Below are 16,950 nucleotides of genomic sequence, written 5' to 3' on the forward strand. Positions count from 1 at the left end.
CCAGATATTATACATGGACTGGATTGAGACTTGTTCCTCTTGCTTCCTTTTTCTTTTCTCCCTGCTGCTCCACTTCCCACCTTATCAGACCAAGTCGTGCACTGTAAATAAGAGAGTTAGGACTGCTGTCAGGGACAGAAGTTTTTACAGACAGAATTAAGGGGGAAAGCTACTAGGAAGTGACTCAGTATGGAGACAGAGAGCGTTAGGAGTTGAATGCAAGTTAGTTTAAATGAACTTCTTTTCTATTACTTCTGCTCAGTGATGAATTTAATTAACCCTACCTGAAACATGTCCCACCTTGATGAAAGAATCCAAACTTCTCCCAAAGCAGAGATGGATTTAGTGCAATGCAACCGGTTCCTCCACACTGGGTGCCAAGCCTAGGGGGTGCCGCAGGGCACCAAAACTATGATGTAGTGAATTGAGCAGAATGGAAGGCAGTAGGCAGGGGGTGATGAATTTGAGCCTCACATAGGGCGCCACTGAAATCTGAAAGACCAAGGTGTGCCACCACCGAAAGAAAGCAGGATTAATACAGTGGTACCTTGGGTTACAGACACTTCAGGTTACAGACGCTTTAGGTTACAGACTCTGCTAACCCAGAAATAGTACCTCGGGTTAAGAACTTTGCTTCAGGATGAGAACAGAAAGCACGCAGCCCTGGTGCAGCGGCAATGGGAGGCCCCATTAGCTAAAGTGGTACCTCAGGTTAAGAACAGTTTCATGTTAAGAATGGACCTCTGGAACGAATTAAGTTCTTAACCCGAGGTACCACTGTAATACTGAATGAGCACTTCCCTGCTTGAGAATAATTTCCGACTCTGGTGTTCAACTCGCGATGAACGCTTTTTTAAAAAACAAAAAGCTGCCCTGTTTGTTGCCTTTGTTGTTCATCCTGAAACAAACACAGAGCCCTACTTATTCGTCTTGCCTACACATGCATTGCTTCTCTCGACTGCTCCCCTCTTTCCTTTTCCGTTTGGTGACATAGATTCTTTTGCGTGATGTTTCTCGTGCATGAAGTTTAGAATTCCATCAAAGGGCCTCTAGGTTCTGCAGTAGCAGATCTCAGAAAGTGTCTTCGCATGAGCTTTGTGAAGAATAAGGGGAGGAGGGTGTTTTGGTTTTTTTAACCTTGGGTACTTAACTTTTGTGTCTTGAACAAAGAGCCCTTTAATGTTTCTTCCCCCTCTTGCATGTTTGTTTAGTTCTGCCGGCATTTGCTCTTTCTCCCATTCCATGCCCACTTCAAAGCCAGGCCTTTGCCATAATCTTTCCTTTTAGCGAGATTACTACTGTTCATGCAACTCAATGTGCCTGTATTGTTTTGATTAACATAGGAGGCGGCATCTTCTGTCACACCAGAGGAATTTGTATTATACCCATGTCTTATTTCAGGGCTTCAGTACGACACAAACCAAATACATGGAAAACTGAAGGGGGGGGGGGAGAGAAGATTCTATTCAATATACCTACAGATCTTCTTCCAAATGTCATTTAATGTGTGGGTTGTAATAGGGCTGCCCCTCCAGCTTCTACTATTCATAGCCTTCTCTTTAGGCTGTTTCATATCGGCAAATCGTCATCATTCTTCCTTATCTACAATAGAAAAAAATGAAATTTTCTCCATACCTCCAGGAAACATTTGTAGCTTACCCTAGCTACAATTCTTCTCATATTGCTTGCATTGTTGTTGTTGTTTTGCTGTTGTTGATGCTTCCAGAAACACACAGTATCTATTCATTTATCTTTTTTATCTTTATCTTTTTATTTATTCACTGTCCTTCATCTAAAGCATTCCAACATGGTATACAAAGGTGGTGGTGGTGGAAACTATTCATGCAACATATAAATACAATATCAAAAATGAAGAAAAAAGCAGAACAATCTGCAGCTGAAACAGGAAGCAAACTAAAAAGATTAAAGAGTAGAGCAGGGCTGAGGAACCTGTAATCCTCCAGATGTTTCCGAGCACCAATTCTTATCAGCCACAACAACCCTCTGGTCAATGATCAGGACTGATGGGAGTTGTAGTCCAGCAACATGCAGAGGTCCACAGGTTTCCCAGCCCTGAGCTAGAGGAAACTTCTTCCCAATTACAACTCTCATGCTCAATAGTGACACCTATAAGTAGGATCAAGCACTACACACCTATGAAGTTCATAGAATCATAGAGCTGGAGGGCCATCTAGTTCAAACTGATGTTTGATGCTGGAAATCCAGTACTAGAGTGTCCCCAACCAACTCTGCTTGAAGAACTCCAACAAGGGAGAGTCCATCACTCATCTAGGTCATTGTTTCCCACTGTTGTTGTTGTTTTTTTTAAAAACCCGTGATTCCCCCAGTTTGGGTGCTATGATGAACTGGGGTTTGTTAAAAGTCAGAATCAAAAGTGTCTGATCTCATCCTCTGATGTGTATGGGGCTGGGGAAGAATGGAAGCCTTAGACCTGCCATAGCTCATTCTCATAACCAGAAACCATGAATGAATCAGGCTACTGAATTCTACTCATTCATTTGGCATTACATGTGTCAAGCATAGCGGTGCAGTTTTAGCACAACTGGAAATCAGCACAGATGGACTGAAGTCTAAAGCTGCCACACATTGATAGGATCAGAAATTTACATCAGAAATTGATAGAATCAGAAAATTACATCATAGCATCATGGACACTACTTTCAGAGAACAATTTCAGAAGATATAAGCCATTCATATTTCTGAAAGCTCATTTGAAAATCCAAATTTCTTCCTCGGTGCAAGATACTTAGGATAAGTTACAAAACTTTATTATTCAGTGGTGAGTTTTGGGTGGCCATTTTCTGTTTTGATGATAGGCCAGCAAGAACCTCTGGCACATATTGGTGACGTGGTTTTGCCATATGCATATTGCCATTGGAATGGCTTTTCATGACAGTTCTGGAGGCATTATATAAATACCAAGGGAAATGCTCATAAATGGGGGGAAAGTCATCATTAAGTTCCCAGTCGATCAGTTTTCTAATTAGAATAGCCTGCAAACAGTTAATTAATGATACCCTTATTTGAAAACTATAACATTTCAGATCACAGTGATGAATGTTTTTCTGATTTTCCTTTTAAGAAACAGAGTTCTGCCTCTGAGGATACTGCATGAAAGGTAAATAAGACCTCTTCTGAAATCACTCACTATGCCAAATTAATTTTAATACTAATATGCCTGGCCTTTGCTAGTTTAACAGATTAATAATGTTGCGAAGGGGGGAGTTTCTTTCACCATTTGAAAAAATGGGGAGGAAAATGAACAAAAGATCGTCTGGAATTGGTGTGTGCACTTTAAAGCTGTGTGTCTTGATTCCTTCATTCCATAAAATTTCAAATGCAGTGCCTCCCCAGATGTTAAGCTTTGTAATTCATGGCAGTGATTCAAAAGGAATATGAGCTGCTATTCTGCCACTGAGTAACATGTATTTATTGGTCTTCTTGGCTTTCATATTAATTCAAAAGAACCTCTCTCCCTCTGTGTGAAGTCACAGTAGATCTACCTGTGTCGATGGCCAGTCTCTTTCCTCTCCCCACTTGCGAAATAAAAAAAAAATTCAGAAAATCCTAGAGCAAAAAACCAGAAAACCTAGATCTGAACATAAACGGCGGAGGCTCCTTGAAGTCATAGAAAAGATGCTGAAACGGATGGCTTCTTCCATTCTCATCCGGACAGTGGAATTGCAAAATCAGTAGAAAAGGTGAAAAATGCCATTTACTTACTGTAGCAGCAGGAAATCAAGGAAAGAAAATAAACAGGGTTTGGATTCTCAGGCCTTTTAACCTGCTAGTCAGGCAGCTTTTCTATAGTTTCAGATCTGTGCACGCCAGTGTGCTGGTAAGCAGCAGAGGGGAGGCAGAGGGACTGAAAGCATGCGAGATCGGTGGAACTCCCACCACTATAAGCACAGCTGTACAAACACAGGGAAGGGCTTTGTTAAAGTCGGGTGGGCAATGGAGGCTGAAGCTATTGAGCCTATCTGACCTATTAAACCCCTTGCAAAAGCCGTACCTGAGCAAAAGCCAGGAGTTATGCGCAAATGTTTTAAGCTCAGCCAATGCCCCATACGTTCCCTCCTCTTACAAAAGAGAGAGAGAAATTAAAAGGAAAAGGAGAAAGGGAGAGGGTGTCTTATTAGCCAGATAATTTCTGAAGTTAATATATGTAGGTGCTTGCAATGACTCAGTGGCGAAGGCTTGATTACCTGCCAGTGGAAGGGGAGGAGAAGGGGAGAGGAACTAATAACTCAGTGAGTCCTTCAAATGAATTTTGGAGGTTTTAAAGGCTACACCATAAATTAAACGGACTGGGGAGGGCAGAGCTGGATTAACAATTATGGTACTTGGTAGGGATCCAGCAATATGAGGCATGGCAGGTGAAAGCAGCTCTGTGCAAAAGGGCAGATGCATATCGTAGATGGTGAGTAAGTTAATTTCTATGAAGGCAGTCCTGGGACACCTCAAGCCTGCCTTAAAACCAGTGATCTTTGCCATGGTTGCTTGTGCTCACTGTAAGAATGGGAGAGGATTTCAGTTTGCATTGAAAAGTGAACCAATGCGATTTGCACTTTCTGAAACAAACCGAGATGCAGTCATCTCTCAGTTTTGCACATCTCTGAATTTTGCAAGGCAGTCCTCTAAATGAGCATAAAAATGCTTATGCTAGGGTAAAGTGTGCATATAAACACATACATAATGTACAAAACCCAAATTATTTTAGGGGATATTGCAAAAAAGTGTATATTAGGCAAAATCACACACAAAAATGTGTGTATTAGGAGAAATTCTTAATCAAACGCTGACGAATTTTCACGAGGACTTGTCGGAGGGAAGAATTGCAAACTGATGTGGAAAGGTGGAACACTGAACTTAAGATTGTAAAATTGAGAGAACATGAAATTGACATACTCCGTCCTTCCTAATTCACTGATTTGTTTTGTACCATATACAAAGGCAACACTTGTTTCTGGGGACTGAAGGCAACTTACCTTTCTTTTCTCATCTACATTTTCTAGCACTTATTTATTGGAACACAGAAAAGATTCAACCCCCAACTCAGCAGTGAAGCTCATGCAATCATGGACTCTCAGCCTAACCCACCTCCCAGGCCTGGAAGGAGAAAAACATGCAGGATGCCTTGAGCTCCCTGAAGGAAAGGTGGAATATAACTGTCACCATCAAAGCTGCTTATGGTCAAAATAAAACAGTACATACCCTGGAGAGCCGCAGCCGGTCAGTGTAGGTTATACCGAGTTAGATGGACAAATGGTCTGATTCAGTATAAGACTGTTTCCTGTGTTGCTGTGTTCTGCAGATGAAGACTCAATTTGTGTGATGTATCCATGGTTTAAAAGGAGTGCGGGCAGAGAATTTTCCTGAATAGGAACTCTATTTTAGTGGGTGTTCTTGTGGAGACCCTGGTTGTGCATGCTTAGTGGGGCCATTCTTTTTTCGTGGCTGGTTTGAGTTCTGCACACCTTGTGAGTTGAGCTGCAGGCCAGTTTCCCAATAGACAACTTGGAGGGCAAGAGGGATATTCTAATAGTCTCTTGGAAGAGTGCTACTAAATATGCTGGATGTCAGGAACTGGGCAGAGGAGAAATGGTGGAGACCGTCTCCCCATCCTGACCCTTCCTGGGAGGAAGAAGAGGAAGACAGTATAGATTTACAACAGGGGTTTGAGGGAGGTAGCAGCTCAGAGGCAGATGAGGGGGGAAGCTGGGAAATCATAGGAGAGCTGGGACAACACCAAGCTGACACGTTGCCATTAGAAAGCATTCCAGACCCTCCATCTCTCAGAACCTGGCAAGTCTTAAAAGTAGGGAATCAAAGAGCTCAAAGACAGAGGGCACGTAGCAGCACCCATAGAAGTAATGAATGAGGAAGTGGAAGATGCTGGGAGTGAAGATTCACTCAGGACAACACCGTTATCCAAAAGGCTGGGTTCTATAGCCTCTCTCTGTAAAGACTGAAATAAAAAAGGAAGGTAAGAAACTTTTCCTTGTTTTTATACTTTCTTGGGCAAACCAGCCGGCAGCTGCTGACAGCATCCTGACACACTGAACAGCTTGACCCAGTGAATATAAGGGCACTTCCAGACCACCTGTTTATTGAACTTTCATCCTGAATTGCCTGCAGGGAAATTAGATGGTGTTGGCTACCTAATGGGCATTTGGTCTGATTTGTTTGTGGAGAGGTTAAATGATGTCATGTCAAAGCAAGTGTTATCTCCCACTTTCCATACATTAATTTCAGTGGGTCTGCTCTAAGTATGGTTAATATTAGATGCAACCCAATGGCTGGTATTCAATTAAGTTTTACTCAGAGTAGGACCATCTCACTTACTGTACCTTAGTCATGCTCCTTAATTTGAATGGATCTGCTCTTTGGAGAACTTAAATACCACAAGATGTCTCTAACCCAAAATTTGCATAGGGTGCTCTATCGATAACGAACCTTAAAATAGTAAACATAACAAAATGATCAAAGATAGATTAAATCATCAGATTTTAAAAACATGATGTGGCCCAATGAAAATCACCTCCCTCCAAACAAACTAAAAAATCACCCTGGAAGTGAAGTTGCCACTGGAACCTTCCGATCTTGTAACAACACTTTCAGACCTTAAAATGAACATGTGGAGGTGGGGCACACTCAATCATAGCCCCCCCCCATGTTCAAATAATGTCTGAAAGCAAGAGGGGTGAATTGAAAAGAGCCCAATAATTATGGAGCTCCATTAGGAAACCCATTAGCACCAGAACTACAGATTTTCCACATGAACTTAAATATCTTTTGTTTACAAAGGCTTTCATTGACGAGGACAACATTAGTTTTGAATGAACTGCTTTTTTTAAAGGCCAGTTTTAAGGCCTTTGATTTTGGGGTGTTTTTTAGTTGTTGGTTATTTTACTATATACTTTTTTTAAAAAAAAAGCTTTAACCTAGAACAGTTACAGTTGTTGGAAGCAGATCCTTGCAGCAGCTGATGTGGAATGTTCCTGCAGGAGACTACTAGTTTTCCATTGTACTCTAGCATTGTGGAAAGGCATCTTCATTAGTCACAGGGGAGGTATCAGAAAGGCTCAGCTGAGTGTCCTGAAAGAGCATCCTTTGAACATCAGCTATTCTGGAGATCGCAGAGCTGCCAGCAGAATCCCCTTCAAAAAAGAACTTTCTCAGATTCCTCCCCTCCCCTACTTTCCACCTCTTTCCTAAACATTTCTGAACTCTGTGTGACCTCTTTTAAAACCGAATCCCAGCACCTCCAAACACACGGTGGAGTTATAGCTTAGAAAGCAGAGCAACACGGTAAAAAACAATAGAAGTGAAACAAAGTAATGGGACATGAAACATGCCGGGCTTAAAATGAAAGTCAGGTGGCTTAAGCCCGAAGAGCACTAAAATAAAACACATGGATCGGAGCATGAAACACCAAGCGAAGCATGTCGTCTTTGTTGCCTGCGCCCTCTCTTGCACCCCGTAACAAGCCTTGCAAATACATGAGGGTAATTTCATACCTGGGATTTATGAAACAAAGTCGATGAGAGCAAAGGGAGCAACGTCACTCCCGTAAATGATCAAAACCCACCAATTACGGGGAGGTGCTAATCCCCTTCTGACCCTGCTGCTGCCGTCGCAGCTTGTGGAGAACAAGCCAGCCTAGTGGTGCTTAAAGATGATTTGTTCCAAAAGCATTTTAAGAAAGGGAGGTACTTCATCTGAGCCAACTCCAGATCTGGTCATTGCCTGTAGCAGAAGTAGGAGTAGTTGGGGAATCTATAACAACACTGTTGCATTTCTTTCCTTTGTACAGATGTGAATCCAAAAGATGGTTAAGTCAGAATACCAAGAGTATACATTCAGTGAATAGCAGAGGTCGGTCCACAAGGCTATGCTTCATACATGCTCTGTGAGAATATTCAAGGGTTTGGAATCAGAACAAGGCTCCATTGGAAGGTATGCGAAGTTGATTCAACAGCTCTGATCAGAGCTTAAATAGATGATCTACAGATACCAGCATATGTTAAGCTTGGTGATGGCATAATTTCTTTTTTTTAGCATGTGTTACACTTATATCAAAGGGACGCGGGTGGCGCTGTGGGTAAAAGCCTCAGCGCCTAGGGCTTGCCGATCGAAAGATCGGCGGTTCGAATCCCCGCGGCGGGGTGCGCTCCCGCTGCTCGGTCCCAGCGCCTGCCAACCTAGCAGTTCGAAAGCACCCCCGGGTGCAAGTAGATAAATAGGTACCGCTTACCAGCGGGAAGGTAAACGGCGTTCCGTGTGCTGCGCTGGCTCGCCAGATGCAGCTTTGTCATGCTGGCCACGTGACCCGGAAGTGTCTCCGGACAGCGCTGGCCTATAGATGTGAGATGGGCGCACAAACCCCAGAGTCTGTCAAGACTGGCCCGTTCGGGCAGGGGTACCTTTACCTTTACCTTTACCTTTACACTTATATCACACCTTTCTTTCAAGGCACCCTACATGCTTCTCCCCCCCCCACACCACCCTTCTCAAACTCAATCAAGAATTTAACCTATGCCAAAACTTGTCTAGGGTGTTTGAACAATCTGTGTCATGAGTATCCAATGTGGTGCTCTCTAGATGTCATTGCACTCCAGTTCCCATCATTCCTGAACCCTTGGCCATGTTTGTTCGGCTCATAAGAGTTGATCCAGCAACATTGGCTACCATTGATCTGTTCCATTAGCTGAAGCACAATAATGTTGCTCACTTTCGTTTTCCATAATGATAGAAAGAGGTTGGCACCATTTCTAAATGCTTACCCTGTGGTCTAACGGACCAATCCATTCATAACTTTGACATGGATTTGTTTTTTAGATCTGAGTGGGGACATATCCATTCCGTTTAGAAACTGAAGCCACTGGAATGCTCCATGGGAAATGTTCGTGGAAATGTTTGAAGTTGCATCAATGAATATTTCACAATCCTGGTGAGAGCTTTTCATATCACCCTTCTGTAAGTTTGGATTACTTTCAATTTGACGTTTAAAAAAACAACAACCCTGCTTGGGTTGATATTGTCTGTTTCAAATGAATGACAAAGCACGGCAGCTTCATTTCCTAATGACTTGACAAAAGAACAAATTTATCTCCAAGTGACTGTTCCTCATTCCACAGACATTAACAAATATTGCTTCGCCCTCGAACCAATGAACTCAAGACAGGAAGCTAGTATGTTTATAGAAATGACAAGTAAACCTCTAGAAGTGCTATAGGACAACAGAACATGAAGTGATTGTGTTAAATATATATTAACATTTTTTCCAAGGGTCAAGTTTCATAAAAGAAGCAATGTTTTTCTTGGGGAACTTTAGCTCGACTCCATGTGTTTGAAGTTCTGCCTGAGATCTGTGTGCCTGTCTGCACTGTTAATCTCCTGTCTTCTTTGATGTTTCTGTATGGCCAGGCTACCTGAGACCATTCAGAATTCTCATAAAAAGATGAGAACCTAAAGCAGTACTTTTGATTGGGAAGGTTGGCAATATGGTGGTATAGTAAGCAGATTATCTGGATAAACAATGCTTTATTTGCACATGTGAATTCAGTTAATTCCTATGTATGTGTGTGCATTTATATATGCTGCTAGCTAATGAATAATATTTCTTAAGCATATGTTTTCACCTTCCAAGCACATCATACTGTCATTTTTTAAAGCAAAGCAAAAGATAACAATTCATGAAATTTCTACCGCAAGATATTGTGAAGGCTAATAGCACAGAGAGCCTGAAAAGAGGGATCAGAAACCTCAGACCTGGGGGCCAAAAACGGCCCTCTGGAGTCTCTCTCTCCAGCCGCACACATGCCTCCCTAGATATACTCCTCTCCCAAGGCCACATCCCTGCTTTACACTGTCTTGAGTATCTTTGCCTGGCTGGATGTATCAAACTCTGATAACGCCTAGGAAGAGGATATAGAGGGTGGGTGTAAAATCTAGCCTAGTACAAAGGTGAAATCTGCTTCCATTGCTCCGCCCACTTTTGCTTCTAGCCAATCACTGCTGTGTGGCCCATGGAAGGTTGCTTGGAAGGGAATGTGTCCCTCAGGCTGAAAAAGGTTCCCTATCCCTGCTTTAAGAGGAGATTTCACAAATCCAAAGAGGTTAGGACTGTTCGATGGCTGTTTCTCAGGAGCACTGCATGGAATGCTTGGGTTCAGAGTGTATAGGCCTCAGTGGCTGGGAAGGAATAGCAGCAGAAGACTGTGTCTTTTTGCCTTCATGCTCAGCTAGTGAGATTCGCAGAGGCAGTTGACTGTGAAAAAGGGGGTGCTGGATTTGGTGGACTGATCCAGCAGAGTTTTTCATATCTTCCAATTTTGGAATTTCTATTGATGCTTTACAGATTTTCTTCCTCAGTGCTGAGAAATATATATTTTTAATGACTGTATAAAACAAAATATCCAGATTCATAGAGATGCAATGAAATCTGTTTTTGGATAAACTAAATCAAAGTGGTAATGGTCCCTTCTAAAGCTTCCACAGTCCGGATTATACGGACTCCCATTCAAATCAGCTGCTTTTCTGCCCAAAAACTTAGTTATTCTTTGATTTTCCAGAAGAAAGTAAGATTTCTGGAACAGAATTGGCCGTTTTGTACTCTCTGAAAGCCCTAAGTACTCACTGAAAGTGGAATTAAGCTGAGAACATTAATCAGATATCACAGATAGATAATAGCTATTTTTCAGAAGATGGATTGTACCCATGATTCAATCTGCAGTCTTGTTCACATCCTCCCTGTGGTGGTACAGTAGATGCTAAGGTGTAATTTCCCCCTTGAGCAGTCTCCCAAAATTTATCAGTAATCACACAAGGTCAAAAAGCTCTTACACTGAAGCTTTGGTGAAAGTAACCCTGTCCTTCAGGATAGTTTTGTGAGGTTAGCTTCTCTTGCATTATGCATTTTCAAACGGCTCATCCACATTCTTTTTTCAGTTCATAAAATGAAATTATTCTGAAATGTCTGGTTCCTGGTTCAATGCCTACTAGTGATTTTTCTATCTGGATAAATTTAGGATACGTAGTCATCTAAGGCTGAAGAACATGATGCTCCTATGCTAGATAGCATGTGTTTTGTTTGTTTTCTTGTGCCCTGGACACAGGAAATTTAAATAATTACGATATGTTTAGATTCCAGTTCCCATCAGACTCAGACAGAATGGCCAATGGTCAGGGTCAGGGATGATGGGAGTTGTAGTCCAACAACATGAAAGGCCACAGACTCATCACTTGTGCCTCCAACCTTGCCTAGAAGTTCCTTTTTCTTCTTTCAGCTTACTACTATTTTGTAAAAGGCGATTCTGCAAAACTACTTTTGTGTGGAGATGTTTAAATAAATACTACAGAGCGACACAGTCATTTCTAGAATTTCACAAGGTATGTTGGGGGGGGGTGAAATAAAAGTGTGCAACAACAAGATGATAGTGCTTTTTACCCAAAACCAGATAGACAGAAGTAGACAATTCCTATGGTACCTCACATTTATGCATTACACTCTAGGCTCTGGCTCCCATCAGATGCCCTCCCAAAGATGGTTGAGTGCAATGAAAAAATTGTTTTAATTGGTTCCATGTGGAATCAATTACTGTAGATGGAGACAAATTGAGGAGGTGGTTACAGATCTGGTATTGAGAATGCTTTGGTAAGCTTTGTCAAGGAAACACAGATTAATGGCATCAGAATTAATGAGAAATAAAATCTACTTCTTTACTGATGGAATTTTGCTTGGCAGCAGTAAACTAAATATTAATTAATTTACAATGATTTAAGGAAAGCAGCCTTCAATCAATCAGTGTCCAGTACAGTTTCAATAGCTTAAAACGGTGAAATGAAGATCTGCCTTTCCTATTTCAGAATGATCTGCCATTTTTCAAAATTTGCTTGGAACTTTCAGATAAACGCTGCAGACATAACTAACGCTTCCGGCCTAATGTGGTCTGTAGCTCTGGCCTTTAGATGGTCATTGAAACAGTATGCTGCTTATGTCAGTTACACTGTTGACAGTGTACACTTCTTTTTTTAAAAAAACCCAATGTTCATCTGTAGACCCACTTCAAAAGTTGAGTATATTTCATCCCTTAGAAGCTTGACAAATCGGTGACTAATGCTTTCAGTTCTTTAGACCGCAGACTTTAGACCGCAAAGTTCTGTAGGATTCTTCCCTATAGGGTATGTATGCATCAGAAGATCCAAAACAGCTAGATAAAAGAGATGAACAATTGGAAACCCTGAGTTCATAGAAGTGCGGAAGCCAGAAAGCCAATGCCTGATTTTAACATCTGGAAAGGGCATTGCGGCAGCATTTTTCTGATGCTGACATTTGTAGAGTATACTTCACTAGCTCTGTAATCCTGTGAGTGCTGTATAAAATGTACCAATGCAAACTAATGGATGATACATGCACAATACATTTGATAGATCCCTGTCAACTGTATTTCTTCAGGGCCATTAATTGTGGGCCCAACCACAATCTGTGATCAATGCTACCAAGCAATGGTCACAGCTCTAAGTCCATATTATATTTTAAATGGCTATGTTCCTAGTCATTTCATAATTCCTAGAGAAAAACGGGTTTTTTTGGAATATTTTTGGAGGGCACACCATTTGCAAAGTAAATAAATAGTAAGTGAGGAAAGGATTGAACCTCTTTCACTCACCATTGCTTTGCTTTCAATTGCCTTCTGTATGGTTGCTTTTCCTTTTTAGAAAGACAAACAATTTTGAGGTTCAAGTTACATGTATCTTAGTGTAGGATTTACCCTTTCACAACCTCTGACTCTCTTCTTTTCTTCCATCTTCTAATTTTCTATGCTTATTTTATTTCTTTTTACAGTATTTATTTCCATTAATGCTTATTTTGGAGATTATTCAAAGTGGCTAACGGGAAGAACCAACATCAACAAATGCATTATTACTAAAATATAAGTATAAAAAGAATCAATATATTGATTAGCAGTCAGAATCACAAATCACAATTCCATATTTTAAGTTACATAGTTCAACAGCAAGTAATATTTCTAAACCGTGGACATAAGTAAAACAACTAAGAATCTGAAAAGCAAGTCATGTATCAATCAATCATCAATCAATCTCCTTTATTGACATAGAAAAAGTGTATTGCATACATGGATCAGAACACAACAAAGTTAATGAAACATAGTAAGAGATACTTTAGGATAAAACTTTCCAGGTAAGTCATATATAAAACATTACCAAAATACATCAAAATACACCAAATTACAGCATCAGAATGCAACACACTTGCTGTATATATCATCATGAAAATCTCATGAAAGCAACAGATATAGTTATCCGATAATCCAAATCATTCATATACACGTTCACATTACACATAACTAATCTAAACACCCCCACCCACATACACAATCACTCGACAGTCATAATCACCTTATACCCACCACATCTCTCCTTCCTTCAATGAAGCACTCGTTTGTTCATCTAACCAATAATCATGTACAGAAAAGTATCTGTTCCAAATAAGAAAAATCAATAACATCAGAAAAAGCCAACATCTGCCACCCCACATTTCTCTCACCTGGAGCAATGCAGATACCCTCTCCCCCCTTTCCCCTAAGGAGATGGAGCCCTTCTCAACCAACAGAATCTCATCCTGTAGGCTGTTGGATGCAATTACCAACACACCTGATGCTCACTAATTCCCAGAAGATCTCCCAGAGGTACATCAAAGCATCATGTGATGCTTCCAACTAAAAAGCTTCAGACTGCAATGTACAATGGTCTACCATTGTCCAAATGTTTCGAAGCAGAACCCATAGTAGTGGTAATCCTGGACAAGGAAGTGGGACAATGGATTGCCCCATACACGGTGGGTAAATGTTTTAACACGCTGCATGTCCCCTCAGACTCATGTCCTGAGCTACAGCCTAAAGAGTTATCCATTTGTTGGGTGGAAAAGATTTATCCCTATCACTCTTGTGCAGATGAATGCTGCTTGTTCTAATGAGATCAACCTGTTAGTTCATCGAAAACAGGATAGGGGAACCTTTTCTAAGTTGAGGGATACATTGCTTCCTGGGCCACCTCCTGAGGGCCACATGCTGTTGGTGGGTGGAACCAGAGGCACAGTTATAGGTACAGTTATGAAGGTAAATTGCACCCAGGTACATTAGGCTAGTTTCTACACACTCCTCTCTGTCTTCCATCCAGATAAGCAAGAGGCATTGTGTTCAAGGACACATTTGAGTGTAGGCAATAACACTCAAGAAGGTGGAGGACCTGGGTTGGGATGAGGGGAATATAGCTTGGGGAGATTTCCAAGAGTCAGGTAGAGAAGCCTGAAGGGTTGCATTGACCTCCAGGCCTGAGGTTTCCCAACCCCTGATCTAAAATGTAGTGAAGATGACTTCTACAACCCACGACTGCCATCACTTGACCCTCCTTAGCAATACCCTTCATTCCCTTTCCCCCCAGCCTCACCACCATGGAACTGGCACACGTATTGCTATAGCAGTTTTACATTCTCCAGGAATATATTCAACTAGGAGAACTCCCAGCTTTGTGCTGATGGTGGCATATAAACTGTCTGGAGAAGAGCTGAGAATATGCCTCACAACAGTCTGGCTGTAAATATTTCCCAGCCATAATCTGACAGAACAGACACAAGTAGGAATGTAACGGCTGCACATAAAAATGCTGAATCAGGAAACAATATGAGAATTCCTTTTTTTGTCTTTAAAGCAAGTCCAACTCCCCCCCCCTACTCGACCACTGAAATTTTAATCCGGACCATTTGGAAGGGGTGTATATATACATATTTTTTTATCAGCTTTTTGTGTCGAGAATGAGCAACGCAGTAACTATAAAAGCAACTTTTCGATGCAGCTGAGGCCAAACTCAAGCTGCAGATGACGACGATTACATTTATGGTCTACCTTTCCTACAAGGAGTTCAAGGTGAGGCACATGGTTTTCCCCATTTCCTTTTTATCTTCACAACAACCCTGTGAGTTTGGTTGGGCTGAGAGATAGTGACTACGGTAGCCCAAGGTCATCCAGGGAGCTTCGTGACTGATTGCAGATTTGAACCCTGATCTCCCAGGTTCTAGTCCAATGCTCTAACCACTACACCACACTGGTTAATTTGGGGCAATGGGCAGACAGGTTAGTACAGCTCAAAACTGTTATTACTAATATTAACCCATAACACAGTCCAGTTTAGCATCTACATCAATGCAAGGCCCTGGGTCAATGATTTATGCAGTGCTTTTTTCTTTAAAAAAAATGTTTAGGGATACTCTCATTTCCTACTCATACTGAAATACTGCCCCTCAATGAGGCCAAACTTAGATTTACAGAATGTTTAGGGGATGTGTACCCCTGCGCCCCGCACTGGGTTTATGTAACTGTCAATGTAATGAACTGCTATTACACTAAAGTTCACTTTTTTAAAAGACTTGATATTCATGTCTATTTGGAATTAAGATATTCTTTTTGGTACAAAATTAAAAAGTTCAGAGGTAGTGACAATACCGTGTTCACATGACACTTATAGAAAAGAGAGCAGTGGGTTAGATCACCTAATGCACTAATTCCCACAATGTGTTTCAAGACCACCAATGGACTGAAATGACTCTGTTAGGCCAGAAGAGAATTTGAGAACATTTTGAGCAGACCTAAAACAAAAAGTTCTTATTATTAATGTGTTTCTCCTAGTATAGCATTGTTGCAAGTATTAATGGTGAATTTGAAGTCTTAGCCAAGACTAAACTAAGGTAATACTGAGACATTACAGTATACAAATGTCTTTGGCTCCCAGATCTTCATTGGCTCCCAGTACATTTCCGGGCACAATTCAAAGTGTTGGTGCTGACCTTTAAAGCCCTAAATGGCCTCGGTCCTGTATACCTGAAGGAGTGTCTCCACCCCCATCATCCAGCTGAGGTCCAGCGTCAAGGGCCTTCTGGCAATTCCCTCCCTGCGAGAAGTGTGGTTACAGGGAACCAGGCAGAGGGCTTTCTCAGTAGTGGCACCTGCCCTGTGGAACGCCCTCCCAGCAGATGTCAAGGCAATAAACAACTATTTTACTTTTAAAAGACAACTGAAGGGGGCTCTCTTTAGGGAAGTTTTTAATGTCTGGTGCTGTATTGTTTTTAATATTCAGTTGGAAGCCGCCCAGAGTGGCTGCGGAAACCCAGTCAGATGGGCAGGGTATAAATAATAAATTGTTGTTGTTGTTTCTTTAAAAAAATCTTTGGGGAGTTTTTTGACGGAAGCATCCTCAGAAGGAGTTAACCATATTATCAAACAGAAATATCATATGAACCAGACTCTTTCCATTCAAAGAAGAGATCATAGGATAGATTTGGGTCCAACAGTATATGGTCCCAACAGTATGCTTGGCAGGGGGTTGGACTCGATGGCCCTTGTGGTCTATTCCAACTCTATGGTTCTATATCCAGTTTCTGCACACATGTTCAGAGATTATCAAGACTTTAGCATAGAAGTGCTTTTCCTAGTTGCATCTGGAATTAAGCACGGCCGCAATTTGAAAGGTCACTCTCAACGTGCTGAAAGACTGAAGACTGAAGAACTCAGCAATGTTCAAGACGTGCTTGATCTCAGAAGAGAGATCCAAATTTTAAATCAAAGATAAACAGGTGAGTTTGGGTATCAGTCCTCTAATCCTTTGGGGTTTCATCTCTCTCTCTTTTAAGTATGATACCTTCTTTTTCTCCCCCCCCTCCCTTTTCGGATGAAACATCCTAGTGAGCCATTACATCATTCAGCAACCCCTTTATTTTCTTCCCACATGTGTTCCTTATGTTGGCCACCCCACCCCACTCCTCACACGCATACATAAAAGGACTGTTGAAGGATGAATCAGCTCGCTAGGATTCTCCATCAAGTGAATAAAATACTACTGCTGTAACTC

The sequence above is a fragment of the Podarcis vaucheri genome, assembly GCF_965113315.1.
Source record: "Podarcis vaucheri genome assembly, chromosome: 12".
In the NCBI taxonomy this organism is placed as follows: Eukaryota; Metazoa; Chordata; class Lepidosauria; order Squamata; family Lacertidae; genus Podarcis; species Podarcis vaucheri.